This window comes from Pinus tabuliformis, chromosome 4_1, assembly GCF_031772625.1.
Source record: "Pinus tabuliformis cultivar Carrire ecotype Pingquan chromosome 4_1, CPIR1, whole genome shotgun sequence".
In the NCBI taxonomy this organism is placed as follows: Eukaryota; Viridiplantae; Streptophyta; class Pinopsida; order Pinales; family Pinaceae; genus Pinus; species Pinus tabuliformis.
Window position 1 is genome coordinate 214,206,875 of NC_142303.1, and position 6,982 is coordinate 214,213,856.

At 38.2% G+C, this 6,982-nt stretch overlaps 1 pseudogene; it reads left to right on the forward strand.

The window, feature by feature from the left end:
- Nucleotides 1–1,001: 1,001 nt before the first annotated feature.
- Nucleotides 1,002–1,501, forward strand: LOC149174993 (large ribosomal subunit protein uL11x pseudogene; annotated as a pseudogene).
- Nucleotides 1,502–6,982: the final 5,481 nt, after the last annotated feature.

A 6,982-nucleotide genomic window follows, 5' to 3' on the forward strand; every position in this document is an offset into this window, starting at 1 on the left:
ATCAATTTTCATGTCTTCTCTATATTGGAGGAGGTCGTATACTTTTTTTGGACTTTGGCCATACAAAGAGATGTTAAACCCAGTTTGCTTTGTGCATTGAAACATCCTAGCAAACACTATATTCAAATTTCTCTCAAACGTATTCCCTTTATTATACTAAGAGATTTCCTTGCAATTATACGTGGGTGTCTTTGTCATTGCGTTGTAAATATGTCCATGAAGAGTATTATTGACCAGGGTTGAATCAACAATAATGAAGTAGAATACCGTAATAATTTGGCTAAAAAAGAGAGATCATGTAGAATCTCTTCCATGGAAGTGCATATTCATTAGCATGTTGAATGTCATCGCACAGTGGAGAACTTGCATTGCACAGACATACCAATAATGCTTCAAAAATTTACTCTCCTCTACCCATGTGGTTAATCTATATGAATGATACCATGTGGTTAATCTATATGAATGATACCATGTGTTTAATTAACACTTCCAATTATAATATTATGTGATGGGTTGGTCAACGTTTGGTTTAATTTCAATATTATGTGATTGCTTGGTCATATTATTGAATTAATATTTTCTTTGATTTATTCTTTTATTCGTCAAAAATCATGTTTGAATTGGTACGTGTTTTGATTTGTTATTTGACTGCTCTGCAATGGTTGGTGTGTGACTTATTTGAATTGGTTTTCTCACTACTACAAGAAGTGGTGTTTTAAGACGTTTATTTAAGATGGAATTTTTATTTCATAAAAAAAAATGCTAACCTTTTAATTGCCTTAAATAAATACAAAAGGAAAAAAAACATTTTACCTACATCTGGCAGGCTCAAGTCGTATGTAATTGTCTTAAATTAAGACAAAAGAAAAATCCCTTTCATTTTGCAATTTTTATTAATTCGGATTTAGAGATAGGTGGATTTCGATTTGCAGAGGGCAACAACAACCATAGCAGCAAGAGAATCGAAGACTCTTTAGTGTTTTCTAAAAAAATTAACATTCATGCCTCCCAAGCTCGATCCTTCCCAAGTGGTCGAAGTGTACATGAGGTTCACAGGGGGCAAAGTGGGAGTTGCTTTATCTTTGGCCCCTAGGATTGGTCCTTCGGGTCTGTTGCCCAAGAATATCGAAGAGGACATTGCAAAGGAAACAACAAAGTATTGGAAGGGTTTAAGGGTCATAGTAAAGCTCACATCCAAACCAGGAAGGTGAAGGTCAATGTGGTGATGATTGCAGCTGCATTGGTCATAAAATCCCTCAAGGAGCTCGAGAGAGATAGGAAGAAGATGAATAACATCAAGCACAATGGAAATATCTCCATCGATGATGTCATTGATATCTCTAGGGTTATGAGGCTGAGGTCCATGGCAAAGGAATTATCCACGACAATGAAGGAGATTCTAGGCGCATGCCTCTCCGTCGACTGCATGGTGGATGGAAAGGATCCTAAGGATGTCCAGGTCGAGATCGATGAAGGAGAGGTCAATATCCCCAAAGAATGAAGGAAGAATTCACATTTGGTAATTGAAATGAAATCCTTTCATTATTTTTATTGTTGGTTATTTATTCTTTTGTTTAGGGTTTTTGAGGTTTAAGGAAGTTGAAAACTGGAAGAAGGTGGCCTATGAATTTTCTTTGAGGGCCTTGGGGGTTTTGAGACATTTAGGGGCCCATGAATTTCATTTTCAACCCTGGGGATTTTGAGGTATTTTCCACTTATTTGGAGATTTTGGGTATTTATATAATATATGTATATATTGATCCACTGAATGGATGGAAGAATTTGTTGGAAGAAAAAAGTGAAAAGAAACTTTTTACCTTCATCCTGTGGGCTCAAGTCGTTTGTCTCTTCATTCCACTATAAGAGACTAATATTGGCATACTGGCATCAACCACCACAAATGTCGGCTTCAACCCCATGGAGTGTTAAACAAAGGGCAACAAATGGGCATCGAAAATCAGCCCCTCACCAATGTTAGAGACTACCCATATGGCCTATCATTTTGCATTGTACTTCCTCCATCATCTGTGATTGTTACAACTTTTGGTTGGGGTTTAAACTCAGGTAAATGAGGTCATTTTTATTCACAAGGATTTGGATTTATTCAACACTCCTTGGATACAAATAGGAGGTAAAAATCGATTTGAAATTGGGAGACGGAGCACGATGGCTAGGGGTACTGATCTCCTCAGCGCCGCCGTCACACTGCAGATCAGCAATGGGGGAGCGATAGCAGGAAGCCCCTGCTGGAAATCGATTGAAGGATCAACTGAACGGAATGCACTGCCAAGGATTTGGCGCCGCAGCGAGCCAACCAACAAAACCCTCGCGGCTGACCGGTCCCCTGCGGTAGATCGATCCTCGGCTAGGCCACAGGCGGACTCTCTTTACCTGTCTCAGGGTTTCTTTCACTGGATGCCGCTTGAATCCAATGTAATAGGACATGGCACGGACGAAGCAGCCCACCATCGACCAGATCTACAAGCAAAAACCCATCTCTACCCTGATTTCGAACTTTTAGCTGCGTTTAAAGATAGGGAAGAAACGTTTTGGTTGGAAACGGCTGTGCGAACAAAAGCCGAACAGAAAACAGCGAAGCTATTACCCATTGGAACTAAGGGTGATGACCCAGACCTGATAACCGAGACCCTCACGACGAATGGATACCAGAAGGGTCAAGTGCGTGCGGCTGGGTATGAAACGAGCAGATCTCATGAAATTATTATTGAATGGCTTGGATCTGCTGAAATACACTCTGGATCTGCTGCGAATGAACCGGAAAAACTACTGATAGGAGGTGGTCAGAACTTTTACTCAGCTAAAGGACATATAAACCAAGAGGAACTGCTAGATCCAACAAAGCGAGGTCTCCACAAGACTGATCTACTCCGCATGGGCGCAAACCTGATTCAGATTTTCATCAAATCGATTGGGGGCAAACACTTTTGCATGCGGCTCAATTAGGGAATGAGCATCCATGCGTTAAAAAAGGAGATCCAGGGTCACCTTGGAACCCCAGCACAATATCAAAACCTTAAATACTCTAGATACAGCATGCAAGACAACCAAACTCTCCAGTACTACGGCATTGCCAAGGATTCAACCATTATTCTCAATATCTGAATGCGTGGCGGAAGCACTGGTACCAGCTCAAAAACAGGTTCCTTTCGAGATGTAGTGAAAGGAAAGGAAAAAATGAAAAATAAAGCAGCACCACCAACAGAACTACCAGGACCCTACATTGTTGAACAAAAGCCAGAATCACCAACGCTACTAGTATCTATGCCAGAGGTAACTAGTCTACACACAGATCTATCCAAAAATGCAGTTATTTGTAGATTTAATGGTTTCTGGCCAAAATCAGATGCCCTGCACCAATGGATATTTTCAACATGGACAGCTAACTGTGAAATTTACCTATGCCCTAAAGGGTTCTTCATAGTTAGATTTAACACAGAACAAGAACGGGACAGCATTATCAATCAGGGGCCTTGGTTCTGGGGCAGTGTTGGCCTCTTCATCATCCCTTTGTATGCTGATTTTGACGCCAATATGATCAAAGTCTCAACAATGCCTGTATGGGTAAGGCTACATGGTCTCCCTCTACATTTTTGGCATCACAAAGTACTAATTGCCATTGGGAACTCTCTAGGGAAATTCCTAAAAATGGACGAAGACAGAGCCATCAGGGGAATATTTACATTTGCCAGAATATGTGTAGAAGTGGACCTGAGTCAGGGGCTACCTGATCATATCACTCTGAACTTCAATAATTCTCAATGGATACAACCGCTCGACTACGAGAACACAACGTTCTGGTGCAGGGGCTGCATGCAAACAGGGCACCTTCAATATGACTGCCCATTTGCTAGAAAGGACCCCAGGAGAACCAAGAAACAACAAAAAAAGCCAAGAGGGTGGCAGCATACAGAACCATTGGAAGAAGAAGACACAAACGGGAATCCTACAGAGAATCAGACAGAACCGGATACTCAAATGAGACAGAAATACACACAGGAAGAGAACGCCCCAATTACTCACTTGGGGCCACACATTTCAGATTTGCAACAAGAGCCACAAATGGAAGTAAGCGGCATCAAATGAACTCATGGATCAGAGGGCTCATAATCTGACAAAGAACTTCCATTGATCCCAATGGAAAATCAGCTAGCCATTATTACACCCACTCCTAACACTAGGGGTTGGCGACAGGTGGAGAAGAAGAAGGGCATAAAATTTTAGGCTTGCTGGAACTTATTTTTTTCTATATTGTTATTTTTGTTGCTTTCCTGTCATTACAGGAATAGCTATTTATTGTTTTTCTTTTCTGTTTGCTGCCTATCATTACAGGAACAGCCATCTGCATATGCTTCAAGCATCTACAAAATGTAATTTTATCAATATGAATAAAATTACGACTTTTTTCTACGGGAAAAAAAAAAAGGAGGTAAAATACAATTCTAGTAATCTATTTATTAACCTGGTGTTTTTTCTTTAATATTTTATACAAGGGTCTCTAACTTGATTGGAGGCTTCCCAAACTGAGAGAAACCTTGATTCCTTGATCACATTGCTTGCCGAGAACACATGGCTTGCTCTAATCAAGTAATAAGACATATATTTTTAATATCCTTTTGTCTTCTTTAGTTCTAGGATCCTCAAGTTATCTGGTTATGGTTTGATATTATGTTATAGGGTTTTTATTATATAGAATCAAGGTATTCAAACCCTTGTACCCAACTATTGCTACGCTAGTGTTTTGTAATAAAAACATAATATTCTATTTTTTTACATAGCTTCTTCTTTTGTCTCAGAATGAATTTAGTTGAGGAAGGGGTTTTCCTTGTCTTAGAAAAATATTTCATAGAGATGGGGGTTTTTCTTTTATTGCATCCTCTCTTGTACTATTATATCCTTCCTTCCTCCACTTCTCATGATGTTTCTCCTTCCTCCATGGAAATTTCATCTTCTTCTACTGCAACATAGAGTGAACCCCAACCCCATGAGTCTCCAGGAAGTGGAAATCCCTCTCTCGGCACTTCAACAATTCCCGAACTTACTAAGAAGGTTAAAGAAGCTATTGCGATTGGTGCAAAAAATGACAACATCAATCTCGACGCCCTCATCCGGGATATATCTCAGCTTTTCAAAATCGCCAAGGTAAGATGGATCTCTATTTTTCATGTCCAGCTGAATATGTGAATTGCTTTGGAGATTTTTGTTAATATGTATCCACACGACATTGAATATATTTCATTTAATTTTTAGACAAACTTGTCAAATAAAAAACCATCGACAGACCACGACTGGCCACGCAGTTTCTTTTCGACACTAAAGGAAATCATGTTCAAGGAAACTGTTGTAGCAGCTGTAACACCCTCCAAAATTTTGTCCTACACCTAATTTTGTAGCCTACTGTGGATCCTATGATTGATCATTCCTTAGTCACTTACTAGTAAGTTGATGATCTTGAGTTCCTCTCTTCAATGTTAAGAGTTGTTCACGCTTTTATCTTTATATAGTATGCATCATCTTTGGGCATGGGGATTATCGCTTGTCATGCAAAGGGAAGTTTGTTTTGCTTCAAGGGGAAATATTTGTGAGAATGGGTTGTCCTCACCACATAGACATGTTTCACACTCATTTCACACACTCTTACACAAGTGTCACCTTTATCCTCCCAAAGTCTAACATTGAAGCCGCACTTTTCTATACGCTGCCACAAAGGTTATCGCATTAAGCGAAGTATGTGTTATATGTTTTGGATGGTCTATGTTTTATCACTAAGTGTTCAAGTGTGTGATTGTAGTCAAGTTCTATCACTATTCACATCATTTCCACTGATCCCACACTTAGCCAAACTCCGGAGTTCCCCTAGCAACCTAGCCTCATCCAGCTTTCCTGAATTGTGCACTTCGCATATGTAACCCTCAAGCTTCATTAACTTATTAGATTGTTGAAATATCCATATATATTTTGCAACATTCAACTAGTCCATGGTGGTGCTCTACAAAGTCCATGATTAGCAAACATTCTAATTTATATGTTTGTCCACTATGATGAGTAGTTTCATGATTTATCCTTAACACTCACTTGGAACTATGTTACATTTGAGGATATGTGGACCACTTCATTTGAAAATGTATAATTCATTGTGGCTAAATACTCCACTTCAATAGACATTGGAACGCATTGTAAATTTCAATGTTAGGCTTTACCTGCATATTGAAGTGCATTGCAAAATTCTAATGTTAATTTTTACATGCACAACACAAAGTTTGCCATTATATTACCAAACCCTAAGCTCATTTGTATCATGTGCTATTATCACATTATCACAAGGAAGAAGTGAAGACACCTTGAATCAATTTTGGGTTTCCCACTTCCATGAAACAAGGGGCATGGAACATTTGTGAGTTTCCATCCTTACACCTAGCAAAAATATGAGATTGTAAAAACCAAGCACAAGGAAAGAAGACTATATACTAAATAAAACACAAGAGAAACACCATGTAAATGAGAAAAGGAAGGAAAAGGTGGCAGAGACAAAATAGTGATTTGGTAAAAATACAACCAGATTGAGAAATAAGGAGAGGTATTGGTTGCTATATAACATCTTTAGACAACTTGCAAGTCCAAATTAATAATCTTGCCCATCCTCAACTAAGAAATAGAAAGATGTTAAATAAATTTAGAGTTTTCCACTTCTATATCATGAATGTCATCAAATATTTATAGACTTTCATTATTATACTTACCAAAAATATCAAAATATTGAAAAACGAAAAAAAAAACACACAAAATTGAAAAAAATAAAAAAAAACAACACACCAAAAATACAAATACACCAACAAAATAATAAAACATTTTTGTAATAAAATAATTTGATTACAGTATTTCATAATTTTTATTAATATCTTTTTTAACAAAATTAAATCCTTCAAATGGCTTACATTCCCTGTCTTCCATTTAAAAATGCATT